The 20,394-nt window shown below is 39.3% G+C and overlaps 1 long non-coding RNA gene across 1 annotated transcript; it reads left to right on the top strand.

The window, feature by feature from the left end:
* Positions 1–16,374: 16,374 nt before the first annotated feature.
* Positions 16,375–19,222, top strand: LOC126914233 (uncharacterized). The gene is made up of 3 exons (XR_007709614.1): positions 16,375–16,586; positions 16,663–16,940; positions 17,028–19,222. It is a non-coding gene; the product is annotated as an uncharacterized LOC126914233 (long non-coding RNA).
* The last annotated feature ends 1,172 nt before the right edge of the window (positions 19,223–20,394 follow it).

Here is a 20,394-nt window from a genome sequence, read left to right as displayed (position 1 = left end):
CTATAGAAAAGGCGCGATCAACGGAATTTTATACCGTTAGAAATCTGTAATAACGAATTTCTCGTATAGCAACAAATCGGAGTTCTCTATACGTAATTTATTCTTATGGAGCAAAACTATATTTTACAGAGGTTTACGCTTATTTCGAAGCTTCTTTTCTTATTATTTAATTTGTACTTTACAATTTGTCCAGTTGAACGTTCGGTAAATTTATCTAGTGTCAAAGTGCGCAATAAATTTTGTTTTATCGTGTTATAGAGTATCGTAGGGTACAGAGTTTTATCGTGTTACGTACTAAAAATATAGTTTCATACGTTACGTACGTACATTTACAATTATTAACATACTATAATACTCTATAACACGATAAAACAGGTAGATTTTTATCGTTACAGGACAAAAATTTGCGCATTTTGAAACAAGATAAATTTACTGGACGTTCAACTGGACAAATTGTAAAGTACAAATTAAATAATAAAAAAGGAAGCTTTGAAACAAGCGTAAACGTCTGTAAAATATAGTTTTACTCCATACGAATGAATTACGTATAGAGAACTCTGATTTGTTGCTATGTGACAAATCGTAGATATATATATATACGCATATAAATAGATAAAAAGAGACAGCGAAGATTTGTTTAGAAGAGATAATTTAAAATTTATTTTATAAATGTATTTAGTTCAATTTTGAAACTACGGCAACGAGAGTTCGATATGTAACATTATAAAATTCGATGACAGAGTCACAGCTTCGTAACGGAAGGCAAAGCAGGTCATACCATAAGAATCCCATAGGCATTGTAAGAGGGCGATTATGCACGCAATAAATAGATTATCGGCGATAGCGATTCCTGTGGCGAGTGACGAATTTTCCTGAATACTCGTTGAGAATTTCTCCAAGACTTACTCCGAAAGGCAGGATCAACCACGTTCGGAAAAAATGCCAGGAAAACGTGTCGGAGGAAAAGCTTATAGAAGGTTTCTTGCGAGACAGTCACGGTGAATTTTAAAAATTAGTTGCATCTGGTGCCTCTTGTTCGCCTCTATCCTCTGAGAACAATCGAGGACATCATGTCGCGTAAGTAAGTAATGTAACGACGTTCGCTTTTGTGCCGATCGTATCAAATATCTACAGTTGGTTAAAACTTACGTTTCTTTATCCGTATCGAGCTTAGAAAGGATCGCGCGATCGTCACTTTGGTTCGGTAAATTTATTTTTATTTTTTAATCTTCGAGATTACACGTATATGTGTGTTTCCTTATTTCTTCTCGTTGTTCCTTAAAACTACGCTTTTTCCTATCGAAACGCTTATAAACAGAGTACGTAGTGGTGTTTCGGGGTATACGTAATTGTAAAAATTTTATATCAAGCTATCCTTCGCTATTTTTGCAACAATTTCCTAACGATTAAAGCAAATGCACGCGTATACGTATGAGGATACGCTAGCACGCGAGAAGATGGTCGGAAATTAACTTACAATGGACGAATCGAGATAGAATAGGCACGAAAGGGAGAAAGTGTCGCTGCCTGCGGTTCCGTGGAAAGAAATTTCTGAAGGAGAAATAATTTGGATTTATCGAACGATAGCAGGATGCGCTTGACGCAAGAGGAGATCCGCCAGGTGTGAAACCGACGAGCCCCGACTTAATGGAGCCACAAATCAATCGCACGATGGGCCATCATTACTTTTGCCAACACAACGTGTTTACCACACAGAAACCGAAGAGGAAAGCTTTCCTGCCGCCACGAGGGGCAGACACTGATCCACCTCTCATCCCTTACGCTCAATCGCTCGTATTGTGTCGCGTCATGTACCGCGTGTGCGGAACAAAAATCATTTGGCGCTTTCTATTTGCTCCTTCATGCTAATCGAACGAGACTAAAGCTGACCCCTGTTCTTCCAAACGTATTCATCTATGCGCAGCCAATATCCATCGCTCGATGCGATACATTGTACGCGATCAACGGCCAAACCAACCTTTCGCTTTCGCATTTGCGTTCTTTTCGCGGTCGCCGGTTATCGCGAGTTTTTAAACATTTCCTCGGTGATTTCACCGAAACGTGTCATGAACAAATATTGAACATATTGGAATACAGGAAATTGTCGACGGTTTGAATCCTTATCTCAAGCGTAAAAGAACAACCGTATGACTTTTGGTCGAAATGTTTTATTTTTTTTTATATTTTTAGAAACATCCATATCGAAATATATCGGGTGGTTCGAAAAGTTTCTTTCGTTTTATAAGGAAATGATGGATGCACAATATCTTTCTGTTTTATATTATCGTATCGAATTACGTATGATCCATCTTGCTCTATCAAAATAAAGATCGCAACGGATCAGGCTTCGTGTTTGTATAAAGATGCATCGTTGTAAAAGACGCGTCTGCAAAGGAAAGACACTTTCCGGACAACCTAATACTATAAAATTCTTGAGTTTTGCTTTCATTTTTCTTAATTTTCAATATCTCGATCGCTCGTTAATAATACTCGCCACAGAACGACACATTTTCCTCTTATCTCTCCAAGTTTATAAATTCATCGTCAGTCACTTACAATACGGAGATTTTACTGTTATCGCCTTTCGTCTCTCTATTATTCGCCGAGCAATACCAGAAAACGACGAATTAATAAAAATGCTGACAAGCTCTTTCATCTCTGCTTACACAAGCAACAAGTTCACAATTTCGAACCGCGTTGCGCCAATTCGGCAACTATCTAATTAGTCTCTTTTGATAGACGTATACGCAACGTGTTTTCTACTCGTGCCGTGATACGTCCTGTAGCTTACAACACGATTTCTAACTTTATTACTATTAGTCGGGCGTGCTCGTGGCTCTATCATCGTCCATCGTGAGAAGGAGAGATTCGTCTTTTAGGCGCCGCAAACCTTATGTATATACTTCTGTCTCTTATTAGTCCCATTAGCGTCCTCTTTCATCTTTCACAGGGCCAAGAATCGAGCACCTACCGTGTGATTAATGAGGCGTTTATGGATCGTTAGAACGCCCAGCGGCGATTTACACTTCTATTCGGAACTGATTATGAGAGTAATTTTTATCGCCTTATCCTCTTTTGGTAGCGGTATCGATGCCAACATCGATGATTTTACCGACTCGATTAATTTCACGTCTCTTCTATTTCGTCTACCGATTTATCAAAGACAATCAATTTTCTTACGTTTCTTTCCCCAATCATAAACAGCCGTTTAACGTGATTTGACAACTTAAGTGGTTTATATCGAACGTCGAGCCACAACGACATCGTTAGGATCTTTCGAAACGGATTTCTAGCATATTTGATTTTAACGAAACATCCAGGTGAATATCAATGGACCAAGCTGATTGCACGATCGTTTAAAACTACGCTGTATGTGTGAAACATTCCATTTCGCGTAATTATTTATACGAATAAGATCGTGTCATTAAGAAGTCTTATCATCGTTTAAACGATTTTGGTTACGAATAACCATCTTTATTTTACATTACATTCGGCCTCCGATCAAAAACGACGTTCGAAGCTACTTTTTGCTGGTTCGCAACTTGCTTCTCGAACTCATTTTCGAGATGTCCGTTGCAAAGTTAACTTTGCAATTTCCATGGTATCCACAGTTTCTTCTGTTTCTTTTAATCTCTTGTTAGTGACAAAGTATGTATATTACATAGTTGGCGCTATTCGATTCTTCCGTCTGGCGCGAGAGCTTTCAGACTAAATTTCATTTTCAATTTGATTTGGCGGAAATGAAAAAAAAAAATAATTCACGCCGATTGATGTGATTTGAAAGTTTGCGCGAATTTAAAGGTTCACACGGAAACTAGTGAAATCGAAGAAGCACAATTCGATACATTTTTATGGGCACGTCGTTCATAGGTTGGGAGAACTTGGATCTTTGAACAAGCCACAAACAAGCAAACAAAGAGAAGCAGCTCGATTGTTATGTCACAGTAGCGGCACAATGCGGATGACAATTGTATCCAACAATAAGGCTATCCTACACTGCTGCTTCATAAATTAGTCGCTCAGGATCCTATGACGAATCCTGGGGGACGCGTTCGCACGTCATTCCTAGTTACGCGGACAATAGGATCAAAAATGCTGTCGTATGAAACCTCGTTGATCTCTGATCGGCTTTGCCAACAGTTTTACCGCTTCTACGTGAAATCGTTTTTTAAAGCAACTTTAACAAAATCTTGCCCCGACCGCGTCTTTTTCGTTATTTGCTTCGCGCGTTGCTTTGTACAAAGTTATTTGTTTTTCTAAATTTATATTAAAGTCCTCGTTATACATACGTATATGCGGATAAAAATATGTTTACCGACAAACACGTTTATATCTGCCTTTATATCTGCTAACTTTTATTTCTTTCATTTATACAGCCACAAATTGGACTTTAATATCTTCGTTATAAAAAATATTCTGTTCTTCTAACAATTTATCTCTGTACTTGGACGTTTCGTTGAACGTGCGAACAAACTGTTCACCTCGTACCAATCTACGTTTCGAAGATATCAATCGTACAGCGAAAAATTGAACCCGACTAATCGATGGATATTTCGTTCATTTCTCAACTATTTTCCATATTGTACGAAAAATTTTACGCAAAACGTTATCGAAGGAAGGTTTAAAACTTAAGCTTTAGTCTTACGAAGACGCAATCTGCGAAACTGTATTAAGACGAAGCGTGCAAGACACGAAGAAAGAGCGATAGATTATCCATATTGAATGTATTATGAGCCCTAAATGGAGCATTGTACGGTTATTTGTAAGTATATACCTATTTGTGATATGTCAGATTTTTGGAATTTGGTGCCGCTTCGACAATGCTGTTCGCCTTGAAGAGGGCAACCTACGTAATCCTAGCTAGGGATAATCTGACTTCAATGGAGCGACGCGATACGAATTTCCAGCGTGAATGCGCTACTTAGCTTGTTCCTACTTACAGAGCTACTTTTCTCTCCATCTATTTCGATATTCAAGTATCTCGGTTTACGTTTTACGAGATACCGGTGACTTCCAGCTTAAACGAAATACGTCGAACACTCGGGAAAGTTACAAATCATTCGCTTGCCCGAGAAGTCTCTTTCTTTTACAGACACGTATTTTAATACAACGCATCTTTGTACAAACATGAAACCTAATCTGTCGAACGTTGTGATCTTTATTTTGATAGAACAAAATGGATTCGATAAAATAATATAGAACGGGAAATGTTGTGCACCCATTGTTTCTTTATAAAACGAAAGAAACTTTTCGGATCATCTAATACTGTTCATAAGCGCCCTGTCAGAAAATTGCTTTGCGTTCTCGATCACCATATTAAAACCTGTTTGAACCTATGGGATCCAACTATGGGGAACAGCGAGTAATTCCAACATAGAAATTTCAATCGAAAACTCTAAGATCCTTGATAGACGTACCTTGGTATGTTACCAACGAAACGATACGTCGCGACCTTAAGATACCCACAGTTAAAGAAGAAATATGCAAATTCAGTAACAGATACAACATAAGAATTAACAACCACCAAAACCCACTAGTTACTCAATTACTTGACACGACGGATCAGATCCGCAGGCTAAAAAGACACTACCCTGTAGATTTAAACGTTAGATTCAGCTATTATAATCAAACATACGATAATCGTTTATTATTCACGTTATAGTACCACGCCAGAATAATTTACTTATAATTTTCAATGAGAATTGATTGTAAAAATTCTATCAAATAAAAAAAAGAAAAAAAGATCATGAGTGTCCTATAACAAATGGCACAACTTACAGTCCTGTACAGTCTATTCGCTAACTCACAGTCTACTTGTAACTATAAAAGGCTATAGACGAGTATTAATTAAAGATTGATCTTCGCATGACAGCATTTTCTAAACGATATGTTTAGTCGTTATTGGATACATTAACAAATCGTACTATATATACATACACGATTTATTATAAAGTAAATTATCTGTAAGCGAATCTCTCATTCGTATTGACCGGTTTTGCGGGTCATGAAAGCGACGTTCCCTGTTAAAAGATTCAACGCTATTTGAATCTTTTCCTTCTGATAGATGTCTCGTCAGATAGGAGTTACTTTGGTTGCGCGTAACTCGATACCTAGATTACCAGAGGGTAGCAAAAGGAAGAAGAGGAAAAAATGTAGACCTGAAGCAGAGCAGGGTCACGACCGTTGTATTTGCTCAATTTACAGTTGCGTAATTTCATAATGAAGGGCCAACGTTTCTGCTTCCCTTTTTCCCTTGTATGATCGATTTTTCTATGCCTAAAAATGTTACAATAGGCGACTTGGCCTTTTGAGAATCTGCGAACGAACAAGCCCTCACAAAGCGCAACTCTCGTTTCGATAGAAGTACGCAAGGTGTCGTGTTTCTCGGTTGTTTTTACGTACGAGCAACGCAAAACAAATCAATAAGGGTAGTTTTCCCAAAACAATCAGCTTCTACGGTAACACAGCATTGTGCGAACACAATCGCCGATCAATCGTACGACTAACAAAAACTATGTTAAACATCGATTCTCTGTTACGTCAAGTCGTTTGAACGTTCGACGAGCTTGTATCTTCTACGTGAAATTTTATTTGCATAGTCATCGCAATACGTCGTAACGATAACGAGTAATTTTTCTCTCGTAAGCCGAGGAAGAGGAAACTTCGATCATAGTTTGTTCGAAGATACGCGAAAATACGAATTTATAGTCATTCGATTTTGTTAACGTAAAGTTCGTCTTTTCGTTTCGTTTCAAACTCTAACGTTTTTTACATGCACGTGTTGTTTTCTTTTCGGGAAACGTTTCAGTTACACACGGATTAGCCGCGAGTTATGCTTACATAGACGGATAAGGGTTTGTTTTCGATATATAACGAATCCTTGTGTTTGCCTCAATTAGGTTGGGTCCATTTGATACAGCGCTTTGTATTCGAACCTAAAATAACACTTGCGGCTCGTCCAATCTTTTTTGTAAGCCTTCTTTGAATTTTTCGAACGATTGCATCGTAACGACTTTGTTCTTCAGAGAAAATTCTACTAAACAAATTTCCAAGTCGACGTTTCGAGCGTTCCATGGATACACCGTGTAGTTTTCGTGTTTTTCGATATATCATATTCACGAGTACGCGAATATCCCCTTACGTTGAAATATATTATTTTAAATAAACATATATTTACCGAATGTCCAGCTGGACAAATTGTAAAGTACAAATTAATCAAAAAAAAAAAAAAAAGAAAAATAAACATATCCGATACATACAGGCGACAACGAAAATCGTGTCAATTCCTTTGTATTAAACAATTTGAGTAAATTATCTCGTTAAACTGCCGATAAGTAACGTCGTAAATCGATATTTTTACCACGCGTAATTTATTCGCTGATTTCGTTCAATTAGCGAAAGCGGACGAAATAAAGTAAATTACGCATGTACATGTGCAGATATTACGATCGTATACGTACACGTATAAGAAGAGAGCAAATATATACAAACTTGCTAATTTCTATAGACACGGTGATTTATGAAACAGCGAACTACGATATAAACGTGTTCCTTGGATCGTGAACAAGATCTATGGAAGTCGTGGAAATTTTTCCATCGGCGTATAACGTAAGTAATAGAACCAAGTTTCGCGTACATATTTCTATACGTTGAAATATAGCGTGAACATGAAAAATCGTGTAACGTGAAAATGTTAACGCTGGTCGCGTTAATAACGGCGATCAGCACGTTTCGCCGAGAGCGTAGGAACATTACAGCGCGTCTTAAGACATACATAATGGCGGGTCACCGTAACTAAAAGGGCTAATCATGACAAATGCAGCCGTTACTGCCTCTTCAGGGGTCTGGGGAGACTTCAAAAGCATCTTGTAGGCTGCTGTACGAGCATCTTCGTTCTCAGGATAGGTCACCTTCGAAAATTCTCGCGGTGTTCCGTCATTTTTATCTGTTGCTTCTTTCGCTCCACCAACACCGTCCAGCCGTGAACGAGTCAAGCTTTTGCCAGCCGTCCCATTGTTTCTTGAAAATCTTTGACTGTCTTCGTTTCTGAGTATTTCGTGACCAGAGTGCAACAGATGACGATGACGAACACGCTGCGAGTCTATTTGTTCAACTGCCCTTTCAACTTCCATCGGCAACCGTGAGGACGAAACGCGTTCTTTGCAAGTTTGCAAAACACCGCATTAATTAACGACGTGCCAACCCGCTGAATAATTTATCCGGTTAAATTTAACGTATGCCTGTACAATTTACACAGGGTGTCTCTGCAATTGCGCTACACCCACAAACAGGGTGGCTCCTCGTTAAAGTATCGGTCGAACGAAGCTCTTCCGTACACGATACAATGACAAATTTCACCTCGACCTTCTCTTCTTCCGTGTCTCACTCTACCCACCTTTCATTTTCGTTTCACCATTCTTCGTCTTCCTTCTTGCAGAAAAATTTCTTCTTAAATCGATTCAACCGTTTCATTTAACCCTTTCCACTGATCTTTTCCTTTCCTTTGTCAACCTGACCGGTTGGTCACTTAACGTCACAACCTACACGCATTCTATTCTTTGCGTTTGTTTCTTCGTCTTATCCCTCCTTTCCTTCCGGATATACGTACGTAATCTGTTTGTACATTTTGTAAAGATTATAGGTTTGAAGAAACAGTTAGAAACATCCGCGTCTCAAATTTCTATTTTTGCCAAGCTAACCGAAGAAACGGAACCTAAGCGGAGATTTACTTTGTGCACCAAATATCGCAACGAGTATTGTAATTAGCATATTTTATATGCTTCGTATCGTTAAATTTGCCATAAACGTATTATAAATATCCGCGGCCCGGTCGTAAGCAACAGAGGATAGCTCGTGAAATTGGATTTTCGATCACGCGTTTGTTGGTTATTAACACCGCTATTAACGTATCACGCGTGTGAAATATAATGGTAATTACATATAAAGATTTCCGTTTTATTTCGTTCGCGTGGTGCTCGTTTTAACGATTCGTGTTTCTTCAGCACCGAGCCATTAAACTCAAAACAAATTCGTCATACATTCGCAACGATTTACCGCAGTGACTGACAACTGGCTACGAAACGGGTATCGTTTAATTAGTATAACGAAACGAAAAGAATCGAACGAAACGATGTTAACGGTTGGCAAAGCGTGTCCGAAGCGAAGATAAATTGAACGAGACGAGAAAATATTTCTTATTGATCACGTTTTGACAGATGTGGCGAGTACGTTGGAGTAAAAAAGCAATTTATTAATTAGCGAGCCTGCCTGTCCGCTGTCAGAATATACTTCTTAACGACTCGATAATTATACATTTAATGCCATCGAGCCGCTACAGCTGCTCCTCCGTGCTATGGCTGACAAGCTCGTTTGAAAAAGCCTTTCGTCGGACAGCTACATCCTCTTCTTTTGACTACCACTACTGTCTGTGTCTTCACCGGTTATTTGTACTTAACCGTTTGTCGAAATTCAGCTGTGTTGTTCTACGCCCGTCTAGAAAGTGTCGACAGCAAAATTTCAGTTGTTCGAACGATCGGCCAACGTGTTTCAGTCGTTCCTATCTTTTTTATTTCTCGTACGATTCTTATAGATGGACTCTATGGAAAAGTGGTTCCGCAAACGGCGCTTCAAAATAAATGAAGATAAATCCAGTCATGTAACCTTCACGCTGCGAAAACAAACCTGCCCACGGGTGACCATAAATAATATTCCAATTCCAAACAAAGATTCAGTTTCTGGCCATGATTCTGGACGGAAGAGTGACATGGAAACGACGCATCGTAGGTAAATCCAAACAACTTAAATCAAAGTTAAAAAGATTCTACCGGCTCATTGGCAGGCGTTCCAACTTGAGCGTGCAGAGTAAAATAATGCTATATAAGGCCATATTGAAACCTGTTTGGATCCAACTATGGGGAACAGCCAGAAATTCTGCAACGATTCCAATGAAAAACTCTAAGATCCTTAATAGATGCACCTTGGTATGTTAGCAACGAAACAATACCTCGCCACCTTAAGATACCCACGGTTAAAGAAGAAATATGCAAATTCAGTAGCAGATACAACATAAGAGTTGACAACCACCAAAACTCATTAGTTACTCAATTACTTGACACGACGGATCAGATCCGCAGGCTAAAAAGACATTACCCTGTAGACTTAAACGTTAGATTCAGGTAGAATCAAATTAGAATTGATTGTAAAATTCATCCAAATAAAAAAAAAAGATTCTTGTAGATGCATTGGGGTGGCAACTAAATGATTGCGGATTTTGTCATTACCATCTCAAGGACACCTAGTTTCCGATCCAATATTTTGCTTCCTACGATTTTACAAAAGCGCGTTTAGCTAATAAATAAATTATCGATCGGGGCTGACGCTTTCCACTTGGAATGAAAATGTCAGATTGACGATTGCTGCAAACGAAGTAAGAAATAAGCGTATTTGTAAATAAGGCGTCGTAATCAGGTTTTTCAGGAGATTAGGAAGCGAGGAAGCACGCTGTCGTATATAGCAAATAATGTGCAATACGTAAGTTATGCGTTACACCTTCCGTAGAGTGACAAAATTCTTCTAATCAGGAAAGAAATAATTTTTGAAAAAGTCGAGCCGAACGAGATAACGAGAGGTGTGCCAAAGCTTTTGAAAATTTAAATATAAAATAAAATACGCGCAACTCCAAATTACTCCAAATTTTATATATAGTAAAATAGTCCATTTTCTGCACGCTGTAATATCTTTTCTCTAATTTCATAGCATTTAGAGGATTTTTAAAGAACGTCCCTTTTTCGTGCGATTGATTCGGATTTAGACGAGAGATTTTACAATTCTATTAGTTGTCGTCGTTCGATGATCGTCCAGCCGAACTGCGTGTCTATTTAGATCTCGTTATAGCGTCGAAGAGTCGATAGGATAGAAGAATTAAAAAGAGTAGTTTCCGACGTACAACTTAAAAAACAAACATGTACAACGAAAAAATGAGATAACAAAGAATGTTGCATTTTTAGTTCTTAAGAAAATTCTCTCGCTCGTAATCTTAATTGGTCGCATCGAAATTCGAAATTTTCGATCGGTAAGAAGCCTCTTCTTCGTTCCTCCAGGGCTTCCTCCAACCAAATTGCGTTATTTTTAATTTAATTTAATCACGAATTACGATCCTTGGCGTGTACAAGTTACGATAAATATAAATCGCCATGTATTAGGTGGTCCGAAAAGTTTCTTTCGTTTTATAAGGAAATAATGGATGCGCGATATTTTCCGTTTTATATTGTTTTATCTAATTACGTATGATCCATTTTGTTCTATCGAACTAAAGATCACAACGTTCGACAGATTAGGTTTCATGTTTGTACAAAAATGCGTGTCTGGGAAAGAAAGATACTTTCCGGACAACCTAATAGAAGAATTGAAAACGTAGAAACGAGAATATCCGACATGCCGAAGACGCGTAACATCGCACACATCGTCGTAACATGGAACATCCTTAGGAACTCTGCTATTTCGTAAATAGTCGAACTCGTTGAAATTCCTGCAAGTTCTAACGAATAACGCGTCATCGTTCGATAAGAACAGCTTGCATCGAAACTAGAAAAATTCGATTGGTAAGAAGCCATGCCCTCTTCGTCCCTCGAGGGCTTCGGTCCCGTTGTGTAACTCTATAACCCTGCATATCTGCACATTTGTATCGAGCTGCAGGGTTTCAGGTCACGGCCTCCTTTGTTGCTCGATGATGTTGTTTCGTTTCATTATTGGCCGCAAGGTTGTACGTACACAGACGCTTCGCTGTATCACGATTAATGCCGGAGGGTAGTTTTCTGACGGCATATGGTCGAGTATCGTGTTACAAGACGTTTGTCATCATCAGTGTGGCCATTGTTCTTGAAAATCTCAGGGTGCTACCGAGTAAAAGTGAATTCTTGAAAAACGTCTCTTTCATTTAGCCGCTTTCCTTTCTTCGAATAACTTCTTAAACCGTTTCACGAGTTTTCGTCATCCGACGTTATTCCTACTTCGTTGGTTGCTACGACAAGTGGCCGTGTTTCATTTCCAGTTATCTTCGCTCTCTACGTTAAGGCCGATGGTCGTTACGTAAACATCGAATTTTAAGCCCAACGCGTTCGTCGCCACGTCGCACGTATCTATGTGACGGGTGTACTTCCGTGGGGGCCCCGTCACCCAAATGTGGATGACGCTCTTCTTGATCGAGTTAATTAATTATAGGATATTATATAGAGGATATACAGCGTAAAAATATTAAAAACACATTATACCATACTTTTTATTAATTTACATTCTGGATAAAATATCACATTATGCTATGTAGCACGGTAATTGTTAGAGTCTCGTTATTTTACAGAAATCAAGGGATAGAGTAGCTCTAATCTTGCATCGTAAAATAAATAAGTGGTGAAACACATGTTTTAGGTATAATAACGGACAGCATTAAAGAGAAACAAGTATACAAAAGCAGCTATTTGAACGAAAGATATCAGGTTCAGCCACTCGTAGGAAACTGTAAACTCGAGGAATTCGAAACTACGAAGCTACACGTTGTTACGTAACGTAATATAATTACAGTTTTGTACGATCTACGCTCGTAAGAAACGAAGAAATCGTATAAATATATCAAATATTTATTTCGAGTATATCGTAAAAGTTAGTATCGGGCAACGAGGCAACTACGTGGCGCGTAATTCTTTCGTATTAAAATTAAAAACGTTTACGCTTCAATTATAAAACATTTCGAATAATCTCGTTTCTGGGATTACGATACGTTACAACCGATGTTTCGTCTGTCTCGGCCCTCGATTACAATTATTTTCTCATCACATCGACTACTAATTATGTTAATTATCGAAAATCAAAATCGACAGACGAAACCGTGTTTCGACGGTACTTTGCGTTGCGCGTAATTAAAAAAAAATCTGCGTTTCGTTTTTCCGTCGCTTTATCGTTAGCACGACTGTCGCCTCTAACTTTTATAATTTCAACGGGGGAAAAAAATTTCGCGGAAATCATTTCAGTTGGCAACTTTCATAAATCAATCCGCGCGAAAGCTGAAGGGCTCTTCGACTACCCCGTACGTGTAACCTTATCCGCGGTTATTCCAGAATCAAATGTCGATCATTACGTATAATCAAACGGGTGGTTGGTTCGGCAATTGAAGTTTTTTGTCCAAAAATTTTGGCCTCCGCTCCGTAGAACGTAATTCAGGTGTACGGATCACCCGGTACGGCCGTTGCACCGATTTTTCGACGAAATTACCGATTTGTTCCCCCTCGTAAGCCCGAACTGCGTTTAAGTTCAATTTTCAGATCCATTGATGTCGAAGGTCGGACCGTTTCCCAATAATAAATTTCCTCCGATTTTCATCTACCTGACTTTACGTTCGCTAAAGTCCACCTTTTACCCTAATCTCGATCGAGAAATTGATCTTTTCCAATGCGTTTGTTAAATACACCGTTAAATAATAAATAATTTCGACAAACTGTACGGTTACTCGATGATCTGATTTTGCGTTAGGTGCGTTAAACCGATAAGATCATCGATCCGATTCAATTACGAAAGAGACGCGAAACGTTTAAACGGTGAACATCTGTCTATCTATATCTATGGTATATATATAGCAGCGCGTTTTTGCTAAGTGAAATTATGCGAAAGTACAAGTTTTTCAGCTTGGAAAAAGTTAACTGGAAATCCGTCGATCGATGCGCCCCTTGGGATTCTTAAATCCATATTATACATTTTGAATATCGGGAAAAACGACGAAAAGGAAGTGGGCTGGCGTTCACGAACAAGCTTCCAACAGTCTGTTTGACTTTTCAAGAAGATGGAGAACCGTGGCTCGATGCAACTGCAGGCGAACGCGTGGCACGAACGAAGATCGATACATCACTCTCGATCATTGCCAGGCTCGATCCTTTGAAACGTCCGCGTCTTCTTTCGCGCTAGAATTCGTTACAAGGCCAAACCGACAAGCACACGGTCTAGGAGGTTGGACTTTTCCGCCCTGAATTATCTATCCTTCGAGAAAACCGAGTTATCCCGAGGGAAGATTTGCCATCGATCCAATACCGACGAATTCTCTCCGATATTCTTTGACATTTCTCGCTGTACGTACGTTCAATTCCATCTTTCTTCATTCGACGCGATACGTCCGATGCGAATAATTGTCGGTTGCTTGCTGTCGGTTAGCTAAATTAATTTTCACAAATATTCATAGCGAAGAGTACAACGAATAATCGCAAATTTTTGTATATTCGTCGTCGTTATGGTAGACGACGATAGGAACACGTTGCACGGTTTATCGTAACGTGGACGAAATCTTGAAGAGAAGAGTAATTTTTCTCTAAATTATACGCAGACGATAACAATATGGATACCTACAGAGTCGTAAAATGAGAGAATCCATACGTTTGTCCTCGCTTTGATCCGATCGATAGGAAACCAAGTATTTTGGTAAAACTGGTCAGATCTGTTACCCGGTCTTCGGGGCTATATTTCGAAAGAAATTCGCACCGGAACGATGCCGTCGTGGCGTTTTCCAGCTCCTACGTCTTTCCTAATATAGAAAATGTCTGTGATTCGTACAACGATACGAGAGAGACTTAACAGATCCATCGATCACCGCGACGTTATTGCGATAGACAATAGCATCGAGGTTGTTTTGGCATTGCACCGTAGGCGGGTTCCGGAAGCGAATGGACACCAGCGAATCGAAGGTGTGTCCAATCTCGTCCGTACACGGTGTCTCGTGGGATAACCCATTATATTTAACAAGTATCCGCGCGCATACCACTCTGCACGCTTTTCTGTTCGTTTTGATAAAGGAATCACGAAACTTGATGGATCAGCTCCTCGGTCTCTTGAACGTCACTGGCCAGGGTTCAGGTTACAATACGAATATTCATCGGATAGACAAGTAGTAGAATCAAAGAAACGTGTAGTTTTCTGTCTGTTTGCTTTTGTCACGGAATTTAGTTACCATCTTTCTGAAACGAAACGTTCGTAGAATGCAAATTGTTGAGGTTGAGGTTGACCGATCGAAGAACGAGTGGATGAATTTGTAATAGAAAAGTATATTGGAACAATTAAAGGTATAACGTATAAGTTTATGCTGATTCAGATCTTTGTTCTCTTAGTGTCAATAGACAATGGAATAATAGGCAGCATGTTCATGTAGTTATAGCAAAAGGACATTACCAAAATAGTTAACTTCGTAGCTTTGGTTAGAGGCTACAGGGAACACAAATAGAAATCTGTCTATTAGTTCCTTTGTTCCTAGACCTTGCAACCGAAAACATAATGTAAATTCAAGGGTACGATAATATGCGCCTCTCCTTATTTAGAATATTTCTGCGTGATATCAGTATCGTAATAAAGACGTAGAATTTTTCTTGAAGTAGTTACCTCGACGCAAATAATCGTTTAAAATTCGACGAAATTTATTCGCAAAAATTATTCTCCGAGGTATTTTATAGGAATGGAATTCAAGCTGGATCGATGACGATTTACAAACCCTGCGTCGATAGTATATTTGTATATCACAAAGAGGCAGGAGGTTGGAGAACGTTATATAGTGGAGAGAAGGGAGAATGACGAATCGTTGTTGTGGGTGTAAATGTTACTTTGAGAATCATTAGGACGAGATGGAAGAAAGAAAAGAGAATGAATACGATTGAGACGAGTGGAGCTATGATTAAGTTCCAGTTAGGTAGCAGGTACCATCGAGCAGAGTTTGACAGGTGGTTATTGCGCGACAAATGAAGGGCTGCTTTAAGAACCAAAACAATTACAGTTCCCGATTCAACCGGACGGTTAGGATGAAGACGATCGAATTCTTGCCTGACACGATTCTGGCATGAAACCGACTTCTTAAAAAATCGTAATTAGAGGCAAAGCTTTCGCTGTGTCATCGCAGTTATATTTTAAGTTTATCTTCTTTCTTCGGTTGAAACTCGAAAGATAAGAAATATAAATACAAAACCAGGTATCTTTGATAAAATTGAAGTAACCTTTTTCTATCTAACTAATTTTGTTAATTAAAATTGTACGGTCTCTCCAAAACGACGTGGAGCAGTTATCGCGTTACAAAGCGAGAACCACGCCTCCAAAACGCACCATATTTTACTTATATTTTTCGATTTATTTCAACAGCCGAAGGTCTAAGAGAAAATTTCAGCTCGCGACAGAGCGGACGTTTCTGGCAAGAAAAGCACGCAGGAAGATTACAAAATCGCGTTCTGTTCTTAGAATAAAAGCGAAATACTTTGGCAAGGCGCGTGACGGCGGCGGTGGCACTGTTACTCAATGTTGGCAAGTAATAATCGCGCGCGTTTTGCGTTTGTACGCGCCAAGCGGTAGGCAGGTGGCTACGTATCGTCACCGAAGGTCACTGCCATCGCCGCCAGTCTCGTCAAGGCGTTTCGCTTTTATCCTAGAAATAGAACGCGACTTTGTAGTTTTCCCTGATGCTTCCCTTGGCACAAATGTCCGCTCCGTCGCCTGCTACGAATCAGACTTTTCCACGGATCTTCGGTTTTTGAAATAAATTGCGAAATATAAGGAAAAAATGGCGCGTCTTCCAGGTGCGGTTTTCACTTTCATCGTCGTCTCAACGTATTTCTATGTTTATAACGCAATAACAGTCGTTTTACTCGGTAGAGTACGCAGAATCTCTTCGATAACTCGACAGCCGTTACCGTGGCAGCGTAAATCGTCCGCAAGTATTGAAAAATCTACAAGAACCGCGTATCGAAGGTTGCAAAACCGCGATCGTATACGCAGATCGGAAGGCGACGACGAAAAGGTGGCCAAGGAGTAAGATTCGACGAAACTTTTATTCGTGTTTGACAAGGCCGGAGATATCCGTTGATATAATCCCGCGGGATGACAATATTTTTAATTCCAGGCGAGATGTAACAGGATCAGCGAGAGCGAAGGTAATGTTATACCGAACTTACCGCTAATCTGCCTTAAGTTTCTTAACGATGTAGAACGAAACAGGGTTAACTTTTAATCTCCTTAAGTTTTAGGCTCGAGAAGACGAACCATTTTGTTTCCTCCTCGAATTCGCGGGTAATACGTAATCCTCTTAGAGACGTCAGGTATCAAGGAGCACCTACAGCGGTAGAACACGTCGACGATCCTTTTTACCGGAAACAAATATTTTATTTCACAAGGTCCTTTCCAATAGCGTTCATCGATTCGCCGCACGACTGTTACGACCATCGAATCTTAGGATAATTAAATTCAACGAACAAGAAAACCAAACTTTTGCCTGCGTTGAGCTATCCACTCGATATAGGTTTGTAGCTTCGTTTTCTAAAATCCTAAGCCAAACCAAGCACAACCCGAGATACACTGCCCTCGTAAGTCCGTAAGTATTAGGCGATTAAATGGAACTTGGACGGAAATATATTTTCTATTTATGCGCGTAAGTGCATCTCTATCTGTATATTCTGCACATTTCTCGCACGTATCGAATTTATTTAGGAATCAGCTCGGTTAGTTATCGTCGCTTACTAAATCTCGCCATCGTAGACTATGAAGTAGAACGCGACTACTCTGTTCTTGTCATATCTTTTGCTACCTCGATCGAATATGCGCGCACCAAATATAGCATCTACAGGGATTTTTCAATCGCCTTCTTGTAACAGAGTTGACCGTGCGTGGAACTCGTCGTACCGGTCCGTTTCATATCAGATCCACTGAAATATGAGAGCCTTTGATCGGAGACCTAATAGGTGTCCGCAACAAATAGGTTCGAGCGATTGCGGTACATATTATACAAACAAAAAGCGAGGATCGAAGGAGAAGGCCGGATAAAGAAGAGGTGTAGCAGATATAACAGCAGGAAGACGGTGCCGCCGGTATACAGGATAATCGATCGTCATTAGCACCCTACGGACGTGTCCGTATAGGTCTAAAGGCGCGGCAGCCAGCGTCGTCTCGCCGGCCAAAGGATCGAGCTTGCTTTCGTCGGATGAAAAGAACTGCACTCGTGGCTTTTCCGTGTCAAGAAAACATTAATATAAAACGCGCGGCTGACAAAATGAAGGAGACCCGTTCGACCACCCGGGCGCGTAACAAACGTAGAAATTAATAGCGCGCACTTATCAAACTTGACAACTTATTATAAAATGGTTCCTCGATGAAACTGTCCACGGAGCTATTATTTTTCCACCGATTATCCATCTCGACTCGCGAGTTAACGCGTATTCGAGCTTTCCAAGTTCGTGTCCCCTCGAGCCTTCCTCTTTCGTACAAAGTCACGAGGTTAAGACGTTTCTTTCTTTTTGTTATTTAATTTGTACTTTGCAATTTGTTCAGCTGGACATTCGGTAAATTTTTCTAGCTTTATCGCTGAATAACAATTTGTCTATTATATTTCTTTGGTGAGGCGAGTGGGGTGTTGTTAAGACGAAAACTCCCGTGGAGTAGACAATAAACTATAGAGTTAAATTAGAGAAATTTCTGCGTTTGATCTTCTTTCGTTACTGCAACGTGATAGAACGTTCTAACGTATTATCTCCGTTCTTTACTTATGTTTCAATAGCGCGTAGAACGATATTCCATTAACTGGTTCCAGTAGCTTTGGCTTAGTTTTCGAATTGGAAGTTAAACGGTATTTCGAGGAAATAAAAACGACCGCAGCGTGACGAGAGTAACGCAGGAAACGAAAAGGGAAACGGAGAACGGATACGCGTGTCAGGATAACGAGACTAGACTGTTTCGAGGTAGTTTACTTGTTAAAATACGTGTCAGCAAAGAACCGAGTAGCATGGCCGCGTTTCCTGGACACCTCTATTCAATTTCTAAGCTCAAAATGGCGACTATCCTGAATCGAAACGTAATCATGACGGGCAAACGGAATGACTTAATTCTAGGTTGTCTTTCTGTCTGTCTGAAATAAGGACAGGGTAACGCTCCCTCCCTCGCTACATTCTCCGGCAACGTGCTTTTGTTCGTTAAGACAAACAAAGGCAACCACTTTCCTCGCCTCTTCTTCGTTTCTATAATCCGCGCGAAAACCTTCGCTCAACAAACATACGTTACTTGCGCCTCTTTTACGCTAATGGGCTTTTGCTTTGGGGGAAATTATCGATCGATTCATTCGCAATTCCGTCGATGGCAACGTACTTGCTTCTTTCAACGGTGTCTTTCAACGATTAAGGGGGTGTCCCGAATTAGGATGTTTTAAAACAACGTCTTTTTGTGATTTTTTTTTTTAGTAGGGAAAGAAAGAAACGAAGTTGTCGAATTTTGAGGTATGGTTTTATATATATTTAACGAATACAAAAAAATTTGTTTAAAGCAAGAAAGAAAATTATAACAGATCTCTAAGCCTATTTCATGGGCCAGATCGCAATTTTTGACCGAAACGAAAAACCAAAAAAGGATTAAATTATTATATGTTTTTTTCTCTCGATGAAGTAAAAAAGAGGCAGAAAATAATGTGAAATTAAAAATGTTGGCGGGTTTAAAAAAAAAAAATGTCTTTTTTAAAAAGAAGAAATAAACTTTAAGGTGCTATAACAATTATTTCAATAAACTTTTTGACGAACTTTTTTACATCATCGAGAAGAAAAATATATAATAATTTAATCCTTATTTGGTTTTTCTGTTTCAGTCAAGAATTACGAGGTGGATCTTTCACGCCGATTGAAAACAGCAGCCCGTGAAATAGGCTTAGAAATCTGTTACAATTTCTTCATTTACTTTAAAAAAAATTTTTTTGTATTCGTTAAATATATATAAAACCATACCTCAAAATTCAACAACTTCGTTTCTTTCTTTCCCTTCTAAAAAAATCACAAAAAGACGCTATTTTAGAACGTTCTAATTCGGGACACCCCCTTAAATACGTAATTCCATACAGCAGCGTATTACCGTCTCCCAATCGAACATATTTGGCCATTTATTATTTATTATATATTACGATCGGATAAATAACAATTAAAAAGAAACAACGAGCTGTTTCGTCTGTATTTGTTAGAAGGTTTCTGTCGAAGAGAATTTCAAATACATTTTTATATGTAACGTTTACGAAGAGGTGGACGTGCGAATGGAAAAATAAGAAACAAAAGGGAGAAGGTAGGTAGAGATTTGTCGCGCTGTCTCGTAAACCATTTCGATCTCAATAGTTTGTTTTCGTTCAACGGAAAAATAAAAAACGCATCCTACGACTATTTTCGATCGACAAAAGGGAGTCGTGGAATCGTTATTGAGGAAGACAGAGTTTACGGCGTCTAGAAAGGTACGTAGTTACGATATTATATTATCCAGCACGTTGCTCGCATTGTCGCGCTGTGTTTTATGGGACAGTTTGCAGCTTACGAGATTCATCGTCGGTCTCGATTACTTCCACTTCCTTGACCGCATTTAATATTTGTT

The sequence above is a fragment of the Bombus affinis genome, chromosome 3 (genome assembly GCF_024516045.1).
Source record: "Bombus affinis isolate iyBomAffi1 chromosome 3, iyBomAffi1.2, whole genome shotgun sequence".
Classification (NCBI taxonomy): Eukaryota; Metazoa; Arthropoda; class Insecta; order Hymenoptera; family Apidae; genus Bombus; species Bombus affinis.
Note: the sequence above shows the minus strand (reverse complement) of the source record. Positions and strands in the feature narration are given on the sequence as shown.